Genomic DNA, 27,046 nt, shown 5'->3' with positions numbered 1-27,046 from the left:
CAACGTCAAAGTTCTTCCAATATTTTATGTTCTCATTTTCATATTGATAAGCCTCCCTTAGCCTCCACATAAATCTAGAACTAGCAACTATAAACAATTCGAAAAAAATCTTTTCGGCAAACCACGAAGAAGTACTAAAGACTATAAATACTATCTAGCTTATCTGTTGTCCACTTATAGTTTCATAACTGAAATCAATATCATCAAAAATGCTAATGTTATAATCAATCATAGAACGTATATAAACGATTAACATAAAAAATGATCATCAAAATAAATCACAAAAACGGCTTTTTCTGCAGTTGGTGAAGAATTAATTAACAATATATCTGGAACCAACATTTGAAAAAGACGCAACAGCTAAAATTTATTCTACCCGGTTCCTTGTATGGTCTAGATAGATCATCTCAATTGTCTATTTGCCAATAGTATGCCTTCGACTGATTATATATTTGGCAGCTACCTACCAAATACCTGAGAATGAGATCAAAATACCTACATCTATAGCCATCATCCTTTTTTTCACGTCCCTTACTATACATCGCATCGGTTGAGAAGCTTTCAGATTTGCTTTACAAATGTGTGTATGTGTGTGGGCATTGCAAACTGCAAAACGTAATTAATTTAATCCTTATAGTCCAACGCTGTAAGCAGCCTTCGTTCAGAGGTGGCCGTGTGGCCTAATGGAGAAGGCGTCGGACTTCGGATCCGAAGATTGCAGGTTCGAGTCCTGTCACGGTCGCAAGAAAAACTTTTTTTATTTGTTCGTATATTCATTTCTCAATTAAAATTTTATAACTGTATGCCTCATCATGACAAGAAAGTAGGTACAGATAAGCATTTTTAAATGGTTTTTTATTGATCACTCCATCCAAAGGGTGAGCTCATCATTATTTTCATACATAATGAACCCATAAGCGGAGAAGCATAAAAACGAAGATCAAATTGTATTGTATTACAAATTATTCTGCTGCATAAGTGCCCCACGGACGTCGTCGTTTCGAATGGATCACCATTCGCAAGCAATCCAAAACAGCAAGCAGCATTCAAAACAGAGTGTAAAACATCCGGCCTATGCACTCGTTCAAGAATACTGACGACGACGACTACGCGACCCCAGTGAGCAGCAAAGGCAAAACGGTTAGCAAAGGGAACAAGCAACAATATAGGGTTGCTTTGTTTGATCTTTGCCTTTGATTTTTGGGTCGTAAATGCCATTATTTACGAAAATGAGTGAGTATCAACAATATGTGATGAAGCAAATGGAACCTCCAATATGAAATAAATATTTTTCATATGCGCTTGGTTGGACTAAATTATGGAAAGTTACCCTATACTAAGATTACTGTTTCTTTTGATGATGTTCTTCCAAAATGTGTTTACCAACATATTTTGGCTTGATTTTTCATTTCGATGGGTTCGTCGGCTCTTATGCTGTCTGGTTTCATGAAGGCAAGAGCAAAGATTGAGTCTTCTTGTGGTCGATTACAACCATCACTAATACTAAGCACTCAATTTCAACCGGGTCCTGGGAGAGGACTTTCCCTACAATTCTTTCAATATGATGTCGCATTTATCGTTGACGTCATCTCGTGGTTACGGAACGCATTATTCAAATCCCGTGGACATATTTCTAGAAAGAGAATACGCCTCACGGAGAACCATTTTTCAGTAGCACGCGACGCAAGCTGATCCACGCTGTCGACTGGGATCTGCGTCTGGATTATGACACACTGTCAGGCGTAGTTTGGATAAAATATTCTTGTTTTCTCCTTTTAAATGAATAATTATACTTACATTTGAAAATGAAATATGTTGTGGGGGAATAAGTGATTCGTCTCCTAGCAGTATTTTGTCGAGCGACAAGGAAGTAATTGTCTTCCTATCGACACGAGGACGTAATTTATCACGCATGGTGAAGGAGTTATTCTATTGATTAGGGTCGAACATCATATGACGGCTCATTGTAATTTTTACCTGATCTTCAATCAGTAACATACCTGCAAGAAAAAAAGAAAAAAATGTCAACTGTTAATACAGAATTGAGTTAAGTGTTATACTATATACAAGAAGCGTTTCTCGTTAAACCCAATCCTTCCTATCGCCTATCGCTTTTTACGACGTATGTTGTAAAATTTAGAAAATGTATTTTTGGCACAAAATAAAATAAAAACTTTAAGGGAATTTCCATTCAGGTCGTATCAACACAATGCAATGTGATGCTCTAACAAGGTTGATACGTTGGGGAAGTAGTATCTAAAACTTGAAAGAAATCGACTGTGACAATGAATATAATCACCTGAAAAGTCAATCATTTGAAAACATATTAAATGAAATGTGACTGCCACATCATAACGAAGAATGATTATGTTCCATCTCCGACTTCTAAAAAACATATCTATTTATCGTAAGTAAATTTTTCTTAATTCTTCATTATTGAGACTTTCAGCCCGAAGCTGGCTTGTCTCATTCGTTAGTTTTGTTTCGTAAGACAGTTTTGAAGAAAGCGAACAGTGGTCACTCGTCATAAGACGAATTTGTACTATTCCATTCCAGATACCAGATTGTAGATATTCCATTCCAGATACGTACCTCAACAGTAAGGCCGTCTTCAGTGGCCAAAACTTGCACGTTTTTTTAGGATTTAAATTTTGTTTTTAAACTTTCAGTAATAGTGGAGTAGGGAGTAGAAATTAAAGATTCTTTGCGAAAGTTGACCTAAATGAAGGAATCGAACGATCCGGAAAAAAATGTGGGAAAGGTAACTTGCGCAGGTACTTCTTTGATTACAAAACCTTCATAATCACAATACAGAATATAATCGATGAGTTCTCATGATGGGCTCGCTTACCCAAAGAGTCTATATTTTATATCATGTTCAGAATTTGAATCCAAAGGAGAATGAAAAAATCTCTCACTTATCATGTCTGTATAGGTAGCATACCGTGAGAGACGTTTTTCGGAAGCTGATATGATAATGAACTGATTCGGGCGAGGATTCGGGGGCTGTACCCCATAATAAGTTCCTTTTGAAAGCTCAAGAAAAATTGGGCGATCAAAAGAATTCTGAATGATTTACTATTATTGATTATAATTGAGAAAAAGACTATTATTTAAATCATAAAACACAAACCAAATTAATTTTTCAAATTTGAGAAAAAGAGTTTTCAATTCAAATATTTAAGGATTGGAATTTGAAGTGAACCACGTTGGAATCCAATTTCAAAGCTACATAGCGCTTTCTGGGGCACTAAACTTCAAAAGCAAACGACAAGCAAAAGCGAAAAGCCGTTTCTTACCTCTACTTACTTGTAGCATATACGAAAAAATGGTTTTTAGATGTGCTAATCGCCTAAAAATTCACATTTGTGCTAGTAAAAACGTGAGGTGAGGGCCATTGCGGCAGCCATTTTTGGACTCTGTCGTAATTCACTTTAATTCGACTTAAAAACTAACTAATTTCTGAAAACGAAATTTAGTCTTCATGATTTAAAAGATCCGTTCGTGAGTTGTGCGAAAACGATTCTTATGATGACCGGATCTTAATCTGCGGTGATTACAACCAACCCCGCCTTCAATGAATACAACGTAAATAGTACTTGCTGGAAACATATCTACTCCTTCATCAAGTGCGGCTCTGATTGATGGAATGAACTTCTAAACTTGACCCAAGAAAACTGGCATCGTAATCAGCATGATCGCGTTTTGGATCTAGTCTTCTACTCCAACAGTTTTAAACCCAACATCAACACAGTAGCCGTTCCATTGTTGCCTATCGACTTGCATCACCCTCCGTTAGAAATGATCTTTCCAATTCAACGTACTTTCCGCTCTAACGACATCTAGCCTGTGGATTACGAACCGATTCCCGATTGCAATAGGACCGATTATAACGCGTTATCTGATTATGTCCACACCTTTGATTGGGGCTACCTGAGTGATTGCCAAGATGCTAATGATATGGCGCACAGTTTCTGTAGTATCGTTCAACAATAGCTACAACTAAACGTGCCTCCAAAACGTCGTCCACTTTCGCCCGTCTGTAGTACACCTTCGGAACCTAAAACGTGTTGAAAATGCAAGTCAACGGAATCATCGTGCACAACAGTCTGCTGAGAGCAAAATCAACTTCCAGCGCGCCAGTAATGCATTCCGTCGTTTGAATTCAATTCTACATAAGACATATGTTATGAGGGTACAAACCAGTCTTAGGCGAAGCCCGAAATATTTTTGAAAATTTGTCAATAGCAAAGAGAAAAAAATTGTCCATACCAAGTAATGTGATGTACGATAACGACGAAGCAAATACACCTGTGGAACGATGTGAAATGATCGCCAAATTGTTTGCATCAGTGCTTTGCATCGAGCCAGTGTAAGCAAAAGACGCCGAAGCTGAGTCTGTATCATTAAATGTACCTCTGGACTTTCACAATTTGACAACATTCGTGGTTACTCCTGGAATGATTATCTCTGCCAAAAACTAGAAAAGCTCATTCTCCTTTGGTCCTGATGGGGTCTCGTCTGTTGTGTTCTGCCGTTGTGATGCTGATTTTGCTGAGCCACTTTCCTCCATTTTTAATCGATCATTGGACGACGGTATTTTTTCGAACATTTGGAAGCAATTTTATACACCCAAAAAACAAATCTGACAATTATTGTATAAAATCTGGGCATATACAATTCTGTAAGCTTTTTATACAAATATTGTATTAAAATAATACAAATCTGTATTAGTTTAATACAATATTTGTATAAAAAGCTTACAGAATTGTATATGCCCAATTATTATACAGTTTCTGTAAGGTTCTTATGCAGAACTGTATTAAAATCTGCCATCCCCTGGTTGGGTGTATATATTCCGGTCTACAAAAATGGTGCTAGAAAGGATGCCAAGAACTATCGTGGAATAATCAACTTGTCTGCAGCATCAAAGTTATTCGAAATAATTGTCAGTGATGTTATTCTTAGCCAATCGAAGAACTACATCTCTACCGATCAGCATGGTTTTATGCCGGGTAGATCAGTCACTACAAACCTGCTTAACTTCACTCACACTTGTATTACTGCTATGGAGAACAAGGCTCAAGTAGATGTTATCTACACCGATTTGAAGGCGGCTTTCGACAAAATCGACCACAACATCTTGTTGTCCAAAGTATCGCGCCTCGGAGCAACGACTTAACTCACTTCGTGGCTTGCTTCTTACCTAACTGGCAGAACACTCCGTGTGAAAATTGACTCGTGAGTTTCGTCCCCTTTCTGCAACTTATCTGGCGTGCCACAAGGAAGCAACTTGGGACCTCTGCTGTTTACACTCTACTTCAACGACGTTGCATCGAAATTGGGTTTGGTTTGCAGACGACCTGAAAATATATCTAATAGTACGATCAGTTGATGACTGTCATCGTCTGCAAAGTTTGTTGAAGGTGTTCATTGCCTGGTGCTATCATAACAAATAGACTGTCAGTGCTCCAAAGTGCTCTGTTATGACCTTCCGTCGTTCAAAACACCCATTATTGTTTGATTACCGTATTGATGGAACCACACTTCAAAGTGTTACGGAGGTTACTGATCTTGAAGTTGTGTTGGATCCAAAACTGACGTTCAACGCCCATTAACTGCCAAGGCAAACCGCCAGCTGGGTTTCATGTCGAAAATTGCGAAGGACTTCACTGATCCGCACTGCTTGAAGTCCTTGTACTGTGCGCTGGTTCAATCTATCGTGGAAATCGCTTCTATCGTCTGGACTCCGGATGCCATTATATGGAACTTGAGAATTGAGCATGTCCAACGGAGGTTCATTCGAATGGCCCTGCGGTCACTTCCCATGGCGTGATCCACTTAATCTTCTTCCATATCCCGGTCGGTGTAGATTGCTCAATATGGACATCCTCGAAAGCAGGCGAAAGCTGCAGCAAGCGACATTCGAGGCTAGACTACTGTGCGGAGAATTCGTGCCATTCAACGACCTCTTCGACAACGATCACTATTACGTTGGGCACAACGAACCATAAACGATGTAGGGCTTTAGGACCCAATTCGTGTTTTTCATGAAGAATTTCGAACAGAAAATATTGTACATCATAATAACGTACTTTTACGTACCGTAATTTAAGGGAACTTATTAATTCAAGAGATAGCATTGATCAGTCTGACCATTTTCAAGAAATGAACAAGTTATAATTTTTCTAGTTTGTGTTAGAAATCTTAATATAGGCTTAATTTGCTGCATGATTCTAGAACCTTCATTTAAATTTGCATCAAAATTAGCAAAAATGAAAACATAAATATTTTTCAAATCACAACAGGTTGCGAAAAAAGCACTCAAAACAAATCTTATCTATCTATCTAACTCGAATGAATGTTGGCAGCACCCTCTCAGGTTGCAATGAAAATTTATTGACATGTAAACTTTGTTACAAAAAGCCACTAGATCAATTTTTGTAAAATTAAGTATGCAAAATTTTACAAAAAATATCTAGACTTTTTTTAAAGGCCAAAGCTTTTTTATCGATTTTTTAAATGGCTATTATCGAAAAATGACGCATCCTACAGAACAGTATTGTATGGGTGACAATGGCAAAATCAATCAAGGTTTTGCAATAAAAATATTTGAAAAAAATCCAAATTGAGTCCTACAATCGAACCTACAACCTAAAAATCGATTTTTAAAATTAAAATTCGAATTGTAAAAAAAACACCCCTTTTGATTTGGACGAAATTTTGTCTCAATATAAGTATTTATGTTCCCTACCAACCTATCTATGTATGTATGTATGTATGTTCGCTAACTACTATCCCAAGAAGCAACAGAAATCAAATTTTAAAGAGGCAAAAATCGAAATAAACAAAATTCAAACATTCAAAAATCAATTTAAAACATAATCAAATTTCATAAAATTTCGAATTTCGTAGAATTCGATTCTTTCTAGTAGTTGCATCAGCGGGCCGCTGTTTGAAATTTGCAACGCAACTGACATATAATTGACAACGCGGATTCACATTTGTAAAAGTCCAGAGAATTTTAAAATTCGCGTATATTTCCGTTAAAATTAGTTAAATTCAGAAGAATTTCCCGCGGACATACCTAAATATTTTTTTTGCAAAAATTCCGAAGGGTTTCTCACGGATATTTCGAAAAAAAAAATCCAATTTCCGGAGATAGTTCCGTGGAGATTCAGAAGAATTTCCTTTGGCAGTTTCAAAGACTTTTGCTGAGAAATTCAAAACAGTTTTTCTTTTCTAAGGAGACGATTATAGGGAAAAGGAGTGTTATTGGCTAAAGGGGGAGAAGTGTTTTTCAGGAAACGAGTAGTAGTTTACTAAGTGAACGCTTCTTCTTCTTCAATGGATCTATATTCCATCAGGAACTTGGTCTGCTTTTCTACTTAATATTCTATGTATTAGCATTTCCTCAGTTTATTGATTAAAAGTTTTTCTATGCTCGCTATTGCATGAGTATGTATCTTGTGTGGCAAGTACAATGGATACATTATGCTCAGGGTGTCCAGAAAGTTTCCAACCCGAAAACATCCTAGACGAACCGAAACTCGAACTCGCCATCTCCGGATTGGAAATCCTACGCCTTCGCTCGCAACACTACTGGAGACCCCAAAAATCTGTTACGTTACATCTGCGATAATTCGGGGAGTCAAACTGCAAACCTTATGTAATGTACTATGTATGTAAATACTCAGAAAAGCTGGCATAACGTTTGCAATTGGCGAACAGAAGATAAACCCAGCTCTAAAAAATCTGCAGAATCAGCCCTAGTATCTTTAAAGAAAAAGATGATCTACCCAGTACAAACATTTCGTTACTTTGGTCTTCGGCCGTGAAATGCAGTCAAACCATATTTAGACTGGACTATTAAAAATGAGTTGGGGCAGCAGGAACTATGTCCAAGGGCTTGAAGATCCCTCCCCAGGCCATCTGCGAGTTATGGGGCTTGCCTAGGATGTGGTAGGGTTTGACGGTGGGCCCTGTTAAATTCCTATAAAAAACTGCATGTATCCGCAAGTAGGCCCGCCAAAGCGACCGTGTGCCGCTCAAAGCGCACAAATCCAAGTCCTGGTGTCAGGTGGGACACAAAACAGACCTGACACGACGGCACTCCGAAGAGACAGGTGGTTTGTGCTGGCCCAAAAAGCCGCCTTGAGAACCAATTATTACGAACAATATAAGAGATAATGCGACTCGATATAATCGGCAAAGACCTAGGCGACGAATAAAGGATCACGATCGGAAGCTTGGAACATGGAACTGCAAGTCGCCAGGTTTCGCAGGTTGCGAAGGAGAGAAAATGTGGAAAATCGGGCATCGAGCGGCTACCTTCTACCAAAGCTGTGGCACCACCAACGAACTGGGAACCACAGCTTCATAGTACTGGGTAAGATGCGCCAACGCGTGATTGGGTGGCAGCCAATCAACGCAAGGATGTGCAAGCTGAGGATTAAAGGCCGTTTCTTCAACTATAGCATCATCAACGTGCCCACACGAAGGGAGACCCGACGACGAGAAAGAAGCGTTCTACGCACAACTGGAGCAGACATACGATGGATGCCCACTGCGGGACGTCAAAATCGTCATCGGCGACATGAACGCACAGGTAGGAAGAGAGGAAATGTATAGACCGGTCATCGGACCGGATAGTCTGCACACCGTATCGAATGACAACGGCCAACCATTTAATAAACTTCGCAGCCTTCCGCGGAATGGTAGTACGAAGCACCTTGTTTCTCCGCAAAATTATCCATAAGGCCACATGGAAATCACCTAACCAAGAAACGGAAAACAAAATTGACCACGCTCTAATCGACGGTATATTCTTCTCCGACATCACAAACGTCCGCTCTTACCGCAGTGCGAATATTGAATCCGAACACTACCTCGTTGCAGTATGCCTGCGCTCAAAACTCTCGACGGTGTACAACACGCGTCGAAGTCGGACGCCGTGGCTTAACATTGGGCGGCTACAAGACGGTAGACTAGCCCAAGGATACGCGCAGCAGCTGGAAGTGGCACTCCCAACGGAAGAGCAGCTAGGCGCAGCGTCTCTTGAAGATGGCTGGAGAGATATTCGATCCACCATTGGTAGCACCGCAACCGCTGCACTTGACAGTGAATGTGAGCAATTAGTGGAAGAGAAGAATGCAGCATGGCGAGAATGCTGCCACATCGCACGAAGGCGAACAAGGCACGATATAAACGGGCGCGGAACAGACAAAACTCGATTTTCCGGCGGAAAAAGCGCCAGCAGGAAGATCGAGACCGTGAAGAGACGGAGCAACTGTACCGCGCTAATAACACACGAAAGTTCTATGAGAAGTTAAACCGTTCACATAAGGGCCACGTGCCACAGCCTGATATGTGTAAGGACATAAACGGGAACCTTCTTACGAACGAGCGTGAGGTGATCCAAAGGTGGCGGCAGCACTATGAAGCACACCTGAATGTGGCAGACGAAGATGGCGGTATGGTGATGGAACGCGCGCAGGACATAATTCTACCGGCTCCGGATCTCCAGGTAATTCAAGGGGGAGATTGGCCGGCTGAAGAACAACAAAGCCCCTGGGGTTGACCAACTACCTGGAGAGCTATTTAAACACGGTGGTGAGACACTGGATAGAGCGCTGCACTGGGTCATTACCAAGATTTGGGAGGAGAAGTTTTGCCGCAGGAGTGGATGGAAGGTGTCGTGTTTCCCATCTAGAAAAAGGGCGATAAGCTGGATTGTAACAACTACCGCGCAATCACATTGCTGAACGCCGCCTACAAGGTACTCTCCCAAATTTTATGCCGTCGACTAGCACCAATTGCAAGGGAATTCGTGGGGCAGTACCAGGTGGGTTTTATGGGCGAACGCTCCACCACGGACCATGGGTGGCATTGCGCACCTCGACTCAAAACGAGCAAACCATGCAAACTGTCATACGAAAGAGCTGTCGAAAGAAGATGCGCAATGAGGCCCCAGGTGTTCGCCGTACGTCAGGTATTGCAGAAATGCCGCGAATATAACATGCCCACACATCATCTATTTATCGACTTCAAAGCCGCATATGCTACAGTCGATCGGGACCAGCTATGGCAGCTAATGCACGAACACGGATTGTTGGATAAACTGACACGGTTGATCGAAGCGACGATGGATCGGGTGATGTGCGTATTTCGAGTTTCAGGGACATTCTGGAAATCGTACGTGCTTTGGACTCCGCAAGACGCTAATAAAGTTCGTCGCCGTACCAAACTGACAATCTACAAAACGCTCATTAGACCGGTAGTCCTCTCGACAACGATCCGACGGGCACAAGAAGGCGAGGTGCGCAGCGGGCAAGGTGGATCGATCTAGTGGAAGATAACTTGCGGACCCTCCGTAGACTGCGTGGTTGGCGACGTGTGGCCATGGACCGAGCCGAATGGAGAAGACTCTTCTATACCGCACAGGCCACATCGGCCTTAGTCTGAATCTATATAGGGTAAAACGTCCTATCGTTGTGGTATGCCCTAATGTTGCGGTAGTGTTAAAGTAGTCCATTCTGAATATAATACCATTGAAAACAATTGTGGGTACGCTAAAACTCTTCGGATTAACGACTAGAACAGCTTTTGTTTGACAATATTCTGTTTAAAATGATGAAAAATCAACGTTTTTCGTTAAAAATTTGAATCCTTTGAGCCTATTATTGCGGTAGTGCTAAGGTCCTATTGTTGCGGTACCGCTCTCCATAAGAATTGCATGCAATACCGCAACAATAGAACTGACCTTCAAAAAATATCGCAACGATAGGCAACAGCGTCCTATTATTGCGGTAGTTTGTTTTTATTGTGATAAAAACAAAACAACATAAGTTCAGCACAATTGACGTAATATTTACGAAACTATAGTTAACGAGCATCCTATTCAACTAGTACAATGTGGAAATCGACCAACAGGTAATTTTTGAAGAATTTTTGTAATCAATTTTGTTTTGACACGGTGCTTAACCCCTCCATAATAGGTCGTTTTACCCTACATCAAAATGAATTTCTGTCTGTCTGAACCTTATAGAATCCGAAACTACTGATCCGATCGGCGTGAAAATTTGTATGCAGAGGTTTTTGGGGCCGGGGAAGGTTCTTAAGGTGGTTCGAGACCCCTCCCCCCTTTGGAAAGGGGGCTCCAATACAAATGAAACACAAATTTCATCACAACTCAAGAATTAATCAGATAATAAATCAATTTTAGGCGAAACAAAGTTCGTCGGATCTGCTAGTAAATAATAATAATAATTAAAAATTTGTTAAAAGTACCTCAATCTAATATGCTCAAAATTTTGAATGAAAAATTAAAAATATATTGTTTTCCAACTAACAACAAATCCAACTAATTGGAAGACAATTAATTTGAAACAAATCCATGAAATGGGAAAATCAACTTTTACGAATGAAAGGAATGAAGAAAAATGACAAGACACAATCATATGTGTTTAGTTGTAAAACTCCAAAAATTACACACCAAAATTCCATCTCCCGTTCCAGCAAAACGGTTTGCTGGTTGTTAACCAGCAATAAATCTGTTTGCTGAAATCCAGCAATCGTTAAAATGATTTACTGAAAACCAGCAAAGTAATGGTTTTGCTGGAAATCCAGCAATTCTGATTATCTGTCAAATTGATGTCACGCGGTAGAGTTAAAAATACGCAAAAAGGGTTTCTCAGTTTTCGCGAGTTTGCGTTTAGGGAAGCTGGCTTTTTATTTCGAACATATATAAAATTGTTCTGGAGCTGCAGATTGTCATCAAGACGCTGAAATCAGTCACCCGACATCTTGAAGAATTGAAAAAAAAAAAAAGCATAAACTATGAGGGCTTTTCTAATCCGAGGGCTATTACTCATCCGTCCCCTGTCGTGAGCGATAGTTTTATCATGTTTTATTGCAGTTTGTTAGCGCTTTTATTCGTACTCACATAAAAGGATAACAAATAAAAATGTGTACCGTCAACTGGGGAAGATGATCATTGAGGTGAAGATGATCATTTGATGTGTCAGTCAAAAGTGCCAAATTTTTTATGAAACGGCAGTCAACAATATTCTCCATTCAAGTAATGTTACCGCTAGGTAGAAACTGAGGTTTTCGATTATAATCATGAAAATGCATTTTTGGAAGAAATAGAGATAGTCATAAATGGCGCTATTTTCGTTTCAAATATTGACTTCTTAGACCTCTTTACGTAGTAAATTCAACATTCATACAAATAACCTAGTGTATTTTGACTACTAGGTCATAATGGTTTTAGTAGAGCTGTCTTGATCAACTTCACCCCAAACCAGATTATTCTGAAAATGTGTGATAATTTAATTTATTTTAATAAATGCGAACGCATTTCAGAAAACTAAAGTTGTTGATTATTGCAACGTATAGCAGTACATGTTTTGAAAATATTTGTTTCGATTTAAAATGTAAACACACATTGTTATTGCATGTTTTGTCTTAAAAATGATCATCTTCCCCCCAGTTGACGGTACATACGGAGGAAAATTATTCATATGAGAAAAGCTCGTATGGCGTGTATCAAGAGTCCATTAAGCAAAAATCTTTAAAAAAAAATTATTTCTTAATAGCATCATCAGCCAAAATTCAAACGAAGTTATCCCATCTTCAAATTTTTTTTTCTAGTATAATGCGCTGAAAACCAGCAAAATAATTTTGATTTTTTGTTTTGCTGACCGCCCAGCAAACCATAATCGACGTTGCTGAAAATACCGTTGAGAACCTGTCATTTTTATGATTTTCATTTTTGCTGTAATAACAGCAATCATAATTTTGCTGGATGGATTGCTGATTTTACAGCTCGGCAAAATCCAGCAAAATTTTGCTGGTTTCCAGCGAAAAAAAATTGGTGTGTACTATTCGCTACCCCCTCAACCGAGCACCACGACAGGCGACTTACGAATAGCGTGGAAGGCGGCGTGAAATACACTTTTGAGTGAATAAAGAGAGAAACAAGATAGCCATTGCGATAGCCGGTCAGGGACCAATAATTTGTTATTATATTAAGTTAATAAATGTAGTAAATGTTGTGTAAAAATTGTAAATAAAGTGTTAGAATGTCTAGTGTAATGTAAATAAAAGTGTTGTAAAATAAACTATTGTGTCGTGTTGTGCAATAAAAATACGAGTTTTTAACACCATCCGATCGGAAGAAACCCCACCAAACCGTTGCCCATCGGTAGCTCTAAATAAAAGGAATACATACAGTCCACCCGAATTCAACCCGCTGAGGGAGAACTATTCCGAGGTTCAACAATATGTAAAAGCTGTATTTTAGAACTAAGTATAAACCACTAATAATCATTTAACCACACAATTAACAAAGAACCTCTTCGTTTGGCTATTTCATGATTTGAATTTCAATATGCATCCAATTTTTGATCAGTTCGCTGTTGGTTTCTTATGAGATTGTAGTTTTTTTTAATATTTATTTGTGGCTATATATTTTTTGAATTAATTATATTTTGCATAAAATTAAAATATGCTTCAAATGTTCGATAAAAAAATCAAAATTTAGGGCGTAACATTTTTGATTGAGAAAGAAAAATCAAACAGTTAAGCGATATAACTAATAGTCTTGAATATGTTACTACTAAAAGATTCAATTAATTTGACATCACAAACTGCTATCGTAATGAAATGATCACGCCGTATGTAATAAATGTAGGCACTGAAGCCGGCTCTCTTATTTGAGATATGAAAGAAGGAAGAGATGCAGATTACTTCATGGAACAGACGCATAAACCATGGGATTAGAAGAATGAAAAATTAAGTGGGATTCATAATGTCTGTCCGGAGGAGGATGCAGCACCCATCTCGACTCGAGTGTCATCATTTTCGATCATTATTGTACCATCGTACAGTCTCGCTTCCTTCTACCTTCAACCTATTCGACTGATGCCTTTACGTAAGCACATCGGAGGAAGAAGTACGATTATTGTTCTGTTGATATCCCTTTTTTGAATTGTTTAAAATATGTACTTCTCCATTCATACGACCTGGAAGCAACAGTTACTCATCGTGACGGGCGGTCCGCGTGTGCAATGTTTTGACAGTTGTCGATAAATTATATGCGGGGACCACCCCAGCGGAAGAGAACCCCGTGTGTGTCTCTAGACCTAGACGATGCGATGGAGAGAGAACATACATATGAGGGCTTTCCTTTCAGCACCGATCTAAATGCACTTCATTTCTTCGAAAGGAAACGCAATGAGTGATCGCTTCGGAAATCAACATGGATAATGGGAAATGATTGATGCAACATCGGTTATGACTTCTCTGCGTAGAGGTAAGATAGGTTTTGATTTTGATGTTAAGAATGACACGTAATGAGTTTAATAACCTCAAGCTGTTTGTAACTTATCTTCGTAATTAATCAAACGTGAAAAATATGGGAGTCCATAATGGGACGCACTGAGAGCTTATCAAGTTGCGTAAGAAATAACTTCAAACCCACGATGATCTGAGAACGTTACAGTTCTTTGTGCATATAGGCTGCATATCAATCCAAGCAACCTGCGATGGAATTCCGATGCACGTTGGCGTTGGACTGAAACTTGCTCTGCCATAGATAGGGTGCTGACTTCGAACGAAAACACAACCACGGTCACTGGGGCAAGGTCGATCGTTACGTAAAAATCTGCATATCAAGAATGTGCTGTACTAAACCTTTTTATAGAAAGCGATGAGCTGAATATTGCAATATAACGCACAAAAAACTGAAGTTATTTAAACTTAGGATTTAATTTCAACAAAAACCATGCGGAAAACATGATTGAATTGAATATACGCAATAACACTTAATTCCATTTCCAAACAAGCTGTTACACACACTTAATACTGTCCCTAATACCTAATTACAAATTGCTTCAAATAACGCTACCACTCCAATCGGCTATCGCAGCCGGAACACAATTAGCAGAACTTTGAGATTGAGGTAGGGAGCATCGCTGCATCCAGCTTTCGGAAACAAATGTAACCGAGAACATTAATTTGTCGCACTACAACTACACACATTTAGTGAATGTTCGATATGCTGTACGGTGGGTACGCTTTTCAATATGCAGTAACAGTAAACTAATTAATAAAACTAATGAGAACGAGAGATGATCCGGCTGTTCAGCGGGGAGGAGCTTGAAGTGCAGTTTCAATACTGGCCGCAGCGGGAAATTGCATTCACTGCACTTTCGTTAGTATCCATTTCAGATTTTTGGAAATTAGATGCAAAGTTCGGAGCAACACAATGATAGTGTCGGTCTGGTTGTTCAAATTTGAGCGCCCAATACTGCACATTCGATTATACCTCGGGAATCCATATAATTCGAATTTATCCGAATAATCACGATTGATATCATCTGGATGTGACGAATCAAAATTATTTGAGTAATCAAAAAGTCAGTCACAGTAAAAGTCAATTGACGAGCGATGTGCATATTCTCAGAGGTTAGTTTCTCTGCAACTTATTGTTGATACTTTTATGTTATGACATCGATGGACAAACTGAAAGCCAATTGCCGCGTGCGATCAACCCGTTATCAATCATGATTGATGAGGCTATTCACGCATGCATTACTTTTGATTCGATGGTGATCGAACGTGTGTGGTCTATACAAGCGAGCAGTTCAGAATGTCATTGACAGAAAATTGATAATGGCTTATTTTATTGTTCACATTCGTTTATTGACCGCCTATGACCGTTCAGTTCTAGATGAAAATACAGCACCGGTACGCACTGAATCCAACGACTCTCGAGAGGTTAAGGTGAAGCGTTGTGACACTCAAATTGCTATGTGTTTGTATCATAAAAATCATCAACCATGGATTTGTAGTGGTGGAAACTTCCAATACCAATTCAGTAAGCATACACGTGGGATTCATTTTTTGTTAACATCCGACAACAGTAAACATTGCACGCATTCGGAAGAATTCAGCCCAACTTAGAAACAGTATCAATCAATACAGTCTAAGTATGGGATTAACTGATGGAATTTGCCAGAAAAGCATCAGTTTTTCTTTGGTTTAGGTGAATATTTATGAATTATGTTTTCACGATGCTGGCTGTTTATGTTTACATCCTCAACCGTTGTTGCCAGCTGCTCAAACGCACCAATAACAAAATAATTTTTTGCTCCGATTTTTCAATTTTTGAAACGCACCTCAAAACAGAATCAATAACATATTATTATTGCATCAATACATAATGCGTTAAGAAAAGATTGATTAATTAAATCGATATTTTACATGTTCCCGCTATGATTTCACAATAGTTCATATCGACATCACTGTCTGTTGCTGATCAATGATTGCTTGCATACGACGCTACCGACGACGTGCAGATTGTTGAAGCCGGCGACGTCGTTGGCATAGTGCGTTACTGGGGATTTTTTCACTTTGTTCACTTGCTTATATATCTTCCCTAAATTAGCGCTATGTGGTAATATCATCATATCGCCGCATAGATTGAACTTAGAAGTAAGTCCAGATTTACTTTTTTAGTGAGAAGATGGTCAGGTATGTAGGCAATATATGAATTAAATTTGTCTTTGCATATCGGGGTGGGTGGGGTGGTTGATTGTTTGACTGTGTTGGTAAGCCACAAGGCAGCCATTCTGAATGACATGTCATGAAGCCTTAAGGCCATCTTCTCACTAAAAAAGTAAATCTGGACTTACTTCTAAGTTCAATCTATGCGGCGATATGATGATATTACCACATAGCGCTAATTTAGGGAAGATATATAAGCAAGTGAACAAAGTGAAAAAAATCCCCCCAGTAACGCACTATGCCAACGACGTCGCCGGCTTCAACAATCTGCACGTCGTCGGTAGCGTCGTATGCAAGCAATCATTGATCAGCAGCAGACAGTGATGTCGATATGAACTATTGTGAAATCATAGCGGGAACATGTAAAATATCGATTTAATTAATCAATCTTTTCTTAACGCATTATGTATTGATGCAATAATAATATGTTATTGATTCTGTTTTGAGGTGCGTTTCAAAAATTGAAAAATCGGAGCAAAAAATTATTTTGTTATTGGTGCGTTTGAGCAGCTGGCAACAACGGTTGAGGATGTAAACATAAACAGCCAGCATCGTGAAAACATAATTCATAAATATTCACCTAAACCAAAGAAAACTGATGCTTTTCTGGCAAATTCCATCAGTTAATCCCATACTTAGACTGTATTGATTGATACTGTTTCTAAGTTGGGCTGAATTCTTCCGAATGCGTGCAATGTTTACTGTTGTCGGATGTTAACAAAAAATGAATCCCACGTGTATGCTTACTGAATTGGTATTGGAAGTTTCCACCACTACAAATCCATGGTTGATGATTTTTATGATACAAACACATAGCAATTTGAGTGTCACAACGCTTCACCTTAAGGAGAAAGGCCACACGATGGTATTTATGCTATTATTATTATAAACGCTTAACAAATCAAAACAAAAATATTAATAGAACATCCGAAATCAGTTCGCAAATCATCTTGCTGTAACCTGGCTGATTTTTTTATTTTACCATTTATTATTTATTTATTCAGTCTAATATAGCCTATTCAGATTACGCCATTAATGACATAATAATTGGCGTTTCAGGGTAAATACGCTTTATGATGTCATTATTTACGTAATATTCCATACATTTTGCGCTGTCAAAAGATACCCGCTAAAAAGAATTTATTACGAACAATTATTACGAGAGAGCTTTCGTTCTAGCTGGGATGCAGGGAGAAATTCAACAAAACAAAACTGAAAAGCGTCACGCTCTCTTTGCCAGAGAGAAAATTCTCTCTGTTTTCATTTCGTTTCGTAGTTGACAGTCATGCTCTTTCTGTCGTAGCAGGGTCGAATGCATCTTAGATGAAAATCTTCTGAGGAGCGCTGAAAAATAACTCGGATTGTGATGGTTTTGTGGAAAGCATTTTATATGATGAAAAAAAAATGATGATAATTATTTATTCTCCACTTATTCAACATGAATTGTTTAAAAAACAGATGCTCTCTAGGATTAACATGAAGTATTTAACTTAAACCTAGATTTAATAGAACAAATCGAATAAATTTTCAAAGTTCAAGGGCCAATGCGGAAGACAATTTAAAACGTAGGAATGGTTGTAAAACGAATATATTTGATGAATAAACATGATTTCATAAATTGTTTCAATTCTGCTCCTTGAATGGCTTAATATACTTTGGATTTCAACATTTTTCACGTGGGACAACTGTACGATTTGAATGGGATGTATATATAAAGTAGAATAACCTTAAATAAAACATGGATTGGTAATGCATTAATTCATCCAAATTCCAGTTTAAATTATATCACATTCACACGATTCGATTTTGTTAGAAGCTGTATCATTGGTTGTCGAGTAGAACGCAATGGTTCAGTTTCCATTTGATAAAAAAATTAAATTGCTGAATTGCCCTTCATACATGGAGATACTGGTGGAAATACATTTTAGTTCGATAATATTTCTTGAAAATTGGTCCAATCGTCCTTTTTTTATTTATTTGTGAGAATTCCCAAAAGTATCTAAATTTTTCTATCAAATCTCCGTTTGATCATAGTACAGAATCAAAATACTTTTTAAACTTAAAAATAAATTGAGGAATAGTCTGATTCCCCGAATAACGGCGCACCCAACTAATGAATGTAGCTTCGCTCATTATCCTTAATGAGAGCTTCAAATATTCTTCGAAAATCCCTTTTCATATTTTTTTTTCGTAGAAACTTTGTTCAGAAAAAAATGTTCGATTGTCGCCACACAAATGCTTGATTTCGCAAATTAAATTTTAAAACTCTCCTTGAATTCAACCCTGTATTAGCGTGCAAATGAGGAAACAAGGAAACGTCAAGATATATTATCTTGCTGCAGTCTGAACACCTCGTAATAATTGGATACCCTCTCACTTAACAAAGTCATAAATAGCCCAATCTGAATAGGCTATAAAAGGCCGGAGTGGTCTGAGCAGCACATAACAGTCCTATTCATTTATCTCGGTCCATGGCTTTAAGTCGCTAGTCACAGTCTGCGAAGGGTCCGCAAATCGTCTTCCACCTGATCGATCCACCTTGCTCGTTGCGAATCTCGCCGTCTTGTGCCGTCACCGGGTTATTGTTCAACATTCTGATAACGTGCCCAGCCCACCCCAGTCTTCCCATTTTAGCGGTGTGAATGATGAAGTCGTGGATCATTCGCCTCCTCCATGTATCATCTTCCATTTTGACCCTATATTGCGCAACACTTTCCTCTCGAAAGCTCCAAGAACATTGTCCAGGTCTCGTGTCCGTAGAGGACTACCGGGCTAATGAGCGTTTTGTAGATTGTCAGTTTGGTACGGCAGCGAACTCTATTCGATCGGAGCGTCTTGCGGAGTCCAAAATACCGAATTTCTCTGCTGGTATCATTTTCGGTAGTCATCAGTGAGCCCAAGTACACAAATTCTTCTACCACCTCGATTTCGTCACCACCGATGCAAACTCGCAGTGGGTGACTAACATTGTCTTCTCTCTCGCTACCTTTGGATCACCTTACGCTCGTTTGTAAGAAGGGTCCCGTTTATGTCCTTAGACATATCGGACTGTGGCACGTGGCCTTTACGTGAACTTCTCATAGAACTTTCGTGCATTATTAGCGCGGCACAGTTGCTCCCACTCTTCATGGTCTCGATCTTCCTGCTGGCGTTTTTCCCTTAAAAAATCGAGTTTTGTCTGTTCCACGCCCGTTTGTATCGTGCCTCGTTCGCCCTCGTGCGGTGTTGCAGCAATCTCGCCCATGCTGCATTCTTCTCTTCTACTAACTGCTTACATTCGCCGTCATACCAGTCGTTTCTTTGATCCGGGGGCACCGTGCCTATTGCAGCGGCTGCGGTGCTTCCAATGGCGGATCGAATATCTCTCCAGCCATCTTCAAGAGATGCTGCGCCTAGCTGCTCTTCCGTTGGGAGTGCCACTGCCAGCTGCTGCGCGTAGTCTTGGGCTAGTCTACCGTCTTGTAGTCGCCCAATGTTTAACGCGGCGTTCTACTTCGACGCGTGTTGTACACCGTCGAGAGTTTTGAGCGCAGTCATACTGCAGTCATCTTTCTTGTCGTCGGGTCTCCCTTCGTGTGGGCTGTACACGTTGATGATTCTATAGTTGAAGAAACGGCCTTTAATACTCAGCTTGCACATCCTTGCGTTGATTGGCACTATAAAGCACTATAAAGCCGGTTTCCAGCTCGTTGGTGGTGCCACAGCTTTGGTAGAAGGTAGCCGTTCGATGCCCGCTTTTCCACACTTTCTGTCCTGTCCAGCAGATTTCCTGCAGCGCTGTGACGTCGAAGTTGCGGGGATGTAAGTCATCGTAGATTATCCTGCCAAAGCCTAGCGACTTGCAATTCCATGCTTCAAGCTTCCAATCGTGATCCTTTATTCATCGCCTAGGTCGTTGCCGATTGTATCGAGTCGTATTATCTTCTATGTCATTCGTAATGGTTGTTTTTAAAGGCGGCTTATTGGGCTTGCGCAAACTTCCAGTCTTATCGGAGGACCGTCGTGTCAGGTCTGCGTCGCACCTAACACCAGGACTTGGGCTTGTGCGCTTTGAGCGGCATACGGTCGCTTTGGCTGAGCCTACTTGCGGACACATAATTGGTCAAAGTAAAAGGAAGAAAAATTAATAGGGCAGAAAGGGAAGCGAAACGTAGAAAAAGTTTATGTATTATTCAGCCGATAATTTTTAAACCTTTTTATAGTATGAGGCTGAGTGGGATTCGATCAAATCGGGCATAAAGCCAAAACCGGTAAAGCTACCAAATTCAAAATCATAGTGGAAACTTCGAATTAAATCTATGTATGTGGATTCCGTGTTATTACGTGTCTCAGCATTGGGCATTTCAATTGCATAGTTGACTTTTCGATCCCGAGCAAAGTCTGGTACATATAGCTGGTTGAACATAAACTTAAATTGCATTAAAATAACATAATTCAATAAAATTAATTAATTAGGCCGTTGCAAACATTTAATAAAAATAGTGTCCTATCGGTCCACGAACGATCAAGGGGGGGGAGGATTATAAAAATAAATATTAAAGTGAAATAAATAAAAAAAAACTCCTCGGATTTGCTAAGGAATATTTTGAAAATCCTTAAAATCCCCCATTTTTTTTGTTGCCTATCAAAGTTTTTTTTAAAGGGGCCCTCCTTAGCCGTGCGGTTAGACGCGCGGCTACAAAGCAAGACCATGCTGAGGATGGCTGGGTTCGATTCCCGGTGCCGATCTAGGCAATTTTCGGATTGGAAATTGTCTCGACTTCTCTGGACATAAAAGTATCATCGTGCTAGCCTCATGAATCATGATATACGAATGCAAAAATGGTAATTTGGCTTAGAAGCCTCGCAGTTAATAACTGTGGAAGTGCTTAATGGACACTAAGCTGCGAGGCGGCTCTGTCCAAATGTGGGGATGTAATGCCAATAATATGAAGAAGAATTTTATGGATACCCCCTATAGATTTTGTGAGAATGAAGAGCTTAAGGTTGCCCTGAACTGTCACTGTCGTTGCGACAGTTACGACAGTTTTAGTTACAAGATAAAGACAGTAAAGCACATGTGAAGATTAGACAAATCAAGCATACGAAAGATATTCAATTTGCAAAAAAGAGCTAACCGCGGTGGAGGTTGGTTACTCTGATGGCTTTTCCGCAAACGTGACCTTTAAGTGGTCTTGTTGTGTAGGGTTATCACGCCTATGTAGAGAGTAGGAGGTTGAAGGTTCGAGTCCCTCCATTCTTTTTCGCAAATTTCATATAAATTTGTCCATTTCGAAACATGTGCTGTGCAAAACAAAAAATGGTTTTCGTACGGCCGAGTTGCCGAATAATATGCATTTAATTGTTAGATAAAGATTGTCGCTTCGATTCCCTTTGTTCTGCTGTCCGAAACATTTGTGGTACCAAACTGTCAAATCGTAAGTATTTTTCCTTCATTGACATTTAGCACCTTATTCTCGCCAGCAAAAGATGTTCCGGACAGCGACGACAGCAACAATATTTATCTTGTAACTAAAATATCTTTTTTGCGACTATTGACGCTTCTTTATCAATGCGACAACCTGCCAGCTATAGCAACAGTCGCATCGCGTTGTTTTTGAGGAACCTGTATTATGATTCGCAATTAAATAAGTACATAACACCAAGATGAGTAAAAAGATAACAAGACTGATTTCGAATATGTAGAAAAGGGATTACTTTCTAAGTTATTTTAATTTTCTCGTCTTTAGAATCGTTTCTGCCTTCCATCCTAGGTGTAACAAAAAGACTATATGTTTAATAGAAAACGAATGTTTGATAGAAGGCTCGAAGGGCCGACTCTCGTATACCGATCAACTTAGCTCGACGAATTGAGTACTTATTTCTAAATCATCGATGAAGTCTTTAAATCTAAATCATTGGATGGCGATCTACTCACAACTGCAATTAGCAAGGAGCTGATCTCTGAACAAAAACTGCGTCATGAGAAAATATTTTTGGCTTTGGCCCTTTTTATTAAACATATTCTCGGCCAAACATAAAGATACTTTTTCTGAAAATGTGGGAATTGTTCTTTAGGAATCTTAGAAACTTTAGAAACTTAATTGCCCTAGAATACCCCTGAAATTCCTACTAGAGTTTCTTCTGTATTTCAGTCTGAAATTATTTATTATATAAGAAAAATCCTCGTGGGACTCAAACTAGGAACTCCATCGCAAACTTCTTCAGGAATTACTCCAGGAAATTCTCCAGGAAATCAATTGAACACTCCTTCAGATACTCCCACAAGAATTCCTTCGGAAGTTCTTCCTGAAAAAAACTTCATGGAGCAAGTTTCGGCAGAATAGCTTGAGAAATTTCTGGTGGAATTCCAAAAGGAATTCCTGGGGAATTCTTGAAGAAAAAAAAAAAGGGAGAGAGTTTCTAGAAGAATTTCAGGGGCCATTGTTTTAAGATATTTCTGTGAATTACTTGAAAAAATTCTCGGAAAATCCTGATGGGTTTTGGATGATTTTTTTAGGGGAAATACCGAATGAAATTTTGTGAATTCCGGCAGGATCTACCGGGAAAATTTCTTAAATAATGTCCAGGGGAAGTGCAGTGGAAATTTTAGAGGTCATTCAGAAAGAGTTTTGACGAAATTTGCGTAAGAATATGTGGAGAAATAGCCAGTTGAATTTGCAGACGAATTTCGCAAGAAGAATTTCCGGGAGAATTTTCGAAAAAAAACTCAAAGGTGCAGCCCAATCGGTTTGTACGCAAAGGTGACGTTAAACTACGTAGCTATAGGTTTTCAACTTTTCTGTGGGATGAGACCGTTTTTCAATCCAAGGGTGAATCTGCTTTCGTTGTTTATCCTGTGCTCTTGAGATTGAGTGAGCATTACAAAAACTGATGAGGTATATAATTTTTGTACCAATATTTGAAAAGCAAGATAAAAATACAATTTTCAAATAATCGAGGATTAACATCACTTTCAAGCGTTCACATATCCAAATATCAATTGATTGAAACTCGCTAGAGAGTAAGAATCGTTCGATAATTATATCCCGATTCGAAGCATTGACAAATGCTACTTTTGAACTTATTTTCCTACAAAATACCAAAACACAATACCAAATATCCGATTGAACTTCATTGTTGACATTAAATTTGTATTAGATAGGTTTATGTTAAAATGATAATTTTGTGTTTTTTTATCAAGCGATTCCAAAATTTGAAAAGTTATCGCCGATGACAACTAGCCTACTTTTCACATCTGAGAAGTTATCAAATGATATTTCCAATAATAATTATTGAATGAGAATGATTCAGAATACTCTGGACTCATGTTTACGTCAGTGGGGGGGGTGGAGCTAGGGGCGGCTTAGCCCTCCCTAGAAAAAAAAATTAGCCCCCTAGGATTTGAAAAGTTAGTTAGCAGTGATATTGTACCGCTCATAAAAAATCTACTTTTGTCTACTATTTTTAATCGCAAGACCAAAAATGAGTGCCAGATAGTCGCTTAAGAAAAACATACCTCGAGAAAAGATATTTTTGATAGCACGTGCTATTTGTACTGCGAATAAATTTTTCATATCTAGCCTTGGAAAGTGTTCACGAAAGTTGTCAATTTGTTGCAGGGCACAATATTAGTTTTCAACATATAGCATATTGAATTTCTGAAAAGTTTGAAGACAAAAGAGTTATCTCCCATATTCACCTTATCATAATGATATGAGTGGAAGACATCTCAAGTAACATTTTAAGTTTTATAACGCGCTTGAAAACCATGATTTACTCTTCACGAGTGTTATAAAACCATCATAAAACCAAAATGTTACAAGGAAAATGAACTTTTTTCTCATTTCTGAGAAAGATTCCTGTGTGGTAGTGAAATTGCACTTGGTGTTAATTATGAAAAGGCAATATCTAATTGATTTAAAAGTATCAAAGCTTGATATGAACAACAACGGAAAGTCATCCAAATATCAATTAAAGCAATCGTGATATTTCGTCAGCAGTCAAAGTCATGTGGTCAACCATTACGGACTGTAGTGACAGTTCATCAGCAGACTTCCGCTTGCCTAGTAGCATGAAAATCACCACAATTCCCATTAGCATTGGAGAAGGATTATCCAAGACTTTTAACCGGAATCCAGAATATTCCGTTCAAAATCGTTAGGGGATATTCTTAGGAATCTGTGGGAGATGTCCTTCATATTTCATGGAAGATTTGCTTTTTAATTTCTCTTTGATTTGCTTTAGAATTCCTCCGGGGTCGTTCGAACATTGCGCTACTACACATAGACGCAATAGCCATACGCTATCAATTGGAGTTGTTGTAGCAATAATCGGCAGGTAAACAAACACACTTCGATACTGTGGGCTAAAATAGAAAGCACGTGCTTGAGAAAAGAGACTATGGATAAGTGTGATTGATTCTCAATCGCCTGTAATGGTTGCATCAGATATAACACATGACCACTAAGATAACTTAATGAGATGGTAAAATGTTCGAGAATTTTCGAAAGAAAGTCAATATAGAAAAAATAGATGAAGGGGCTATAGTTTCCCCTAAGTATCGAGGTTAGTTACGCCAATGACTGATAGTGTACAGCCGCAACTATCACCTCTACGCAAACTGGAACAGACACTAAGCACCCACCAGTAAGTCAGTCTAAAACCCCGGTGGCTTATTACAGAAAAGCCCATCGTGAAAGCTGGGCTGTCATCGGCGTTTGGTGGTCATCCTATGGAGGAAGGCAGAGTAGACGCGACAAAGAAGTTGGACAGTTTATAGATAATAATAATTATTCCGTCACGTGAGTTGCGTCGGACTTTGCGTCTACTCTGGCAGACACCTACGAATCAGCGATAACGAGCAGAAGAAAGTTTCCCAGAACGCATCCACTATAGCAGTAAAGAAGATTCCGAGCCCCTCTACTAACATCAAAAGACATAAACGAGCAGCTGCCGTCAAACGCCCCAAGCTTTCGAAATAAAATGCGCGTGATAGTTAGCAGAAACGAGGTGCGCTAGCTAAAAGCCCTGTAGGTTTCATTAATTTGACGACTTGAATAGTTGAAAGCAAGCCAAGTTCCAGTTGGAATGTAGTGCTATAGAAAAAAAAGAGCTTGCGATACACTTATGAGATTGACCGAAACCGAGTGCTAAACTGGTAGCCTGTTTTCAATAGTAAATATTTTCATACATGGATATTGTAACACACTGGAGTCGGTTTTTACGCGGAGGATATGGGCCGCGGAAATTAAAACAACGTAAAAACCGCATAAATCCCAAAATATATCTAAAAGACCGCGGAAATCCAGAAATTCGAGTGTAAAAAAAATCGCAGAAAAAGCGTTTCCTGTAAAAATAATAGCGTAAAAAACGACTTCAGTGGAGCGTTCACTTACTCGGCGAAGACTCAAGTCGAGTCAAGTACGAGACACTGAAGACGGCCTTACTTTTGAGGTCGAAATACGTATCTGTCAAGATACAATTAAGTGGTGGAATTCAATGGGATTGTATAAACTCGTCTTATGACAGGTGAAGAGATCTTGATGAAATTTCTGGAGTAACTTCAGAGAGAATGTCAGGAGGATTTTCCATTAGAATTTCTGAATGGTTTTCTGATGGAAGTTCTGGAAAAGCGTGTAAATTTCTAAAGGAATGCCTAAGTGAATTGCTGAAGAAATCAAGAAGTTCTTGAGTATATTTAAAAGAATTAATGGAGAAATACTTTGCAATAATTTAATATGGATGTTCAGAGAAATTTTTGAAAGAATTCGCGGAAATAAATCTGGGATAACTCCTTTTGAGTCTTAGTGGAATTTTTGGAGGAACTTGAGGAGGAATTCCTGGAGAAACTTGCGGAGGAATTTTTGAAAGAACTTGCTGAAAAAATCCTGGAGGAACTTGCGGTGGAATTCATGGAAGAACTGAAAAACGGGAGCATGTTATCAAAAGCGGCTGAGATATGTATATTGGCGCGCGTGTATTTACATATGTTTGAGCACGCGCCAAACCACACATCACAGACACCTTTGATTGCATGCGTATTGCGTATGTTTTTCATGGCATTCAATGAATTCCAAATTCAACAATCCAACTCCCAAAAAATCAACCAAAATCTATATAAAAGCTCATTCAGTAATCGTATAATGTTCTGACGAATTGATCTTAAATATACCAACTACCTTTGTTGCAATTCTGAGCTCATTCGGGCATACCGAACCAATTTCTAGAACGAAAGAGTGACGGAGGTGTATTTTCCTATGTATTTGGGCAGAAAACCTTGGGTTGAACTGGAAAACGTTTTAGAGAACCTTGAACATCTTGTATATGGCAATTCTAGCTTTATTCTCGTATTTTTTCATAGGATCTTAAATCTGTTTGTAATCTTTGATCCTCACTACGGAAAACCGATGAAAAACTTAGTTTAAGGGCACTACAGCGCTAGTGTTCGGAATATGAGTCATGTTCGGAATTTGAGTTAACACGGTAGAAAAGC

General features: G+C 39.0%; 1 protein-coding gene and 1 non-coding gene across 4 annotated transcripts in view; one reads left to right on the top strand and one right to left on the bottom strand.

The window, feature by feature from the left end:
* The window catches only part of LOC134220283 (matrix metalloproteinase-2-like), a 261,279-nt gene that overhangs the window by 113,207 nt on the left and 121,026 nt on the right, over window positions 1–27,046 (bottom strand). The window lies entirely within an intron of this gene.
* Trnar-ucg (transfer RNA arginine (anticodon UCG)) lies at window positions 670–742 on the top strand. Its single transcript has one exon. It is a non-coding gene; the product is annotated as a tRNA-Arg (tRNA).

This window comes from Armigeres subalbatus, chromosome 3, assembly GCF_024139115.2.
Source record: "Armigeres subalbatus isolate Guangzhou_Male chromosome 3, GZ_Asu_2, whole genome shotgun sequence".
In the NCBI taxonomy this organism is placed as follows: Eukaryota; Metazoa; Arthropoda; class Insecta; order Diptera; family Culicidae; genus Armigeres; species Armigeres subalbatus.
This window is presented reverse-complemented; position numbering and strand designations above follow the sequence as displayed.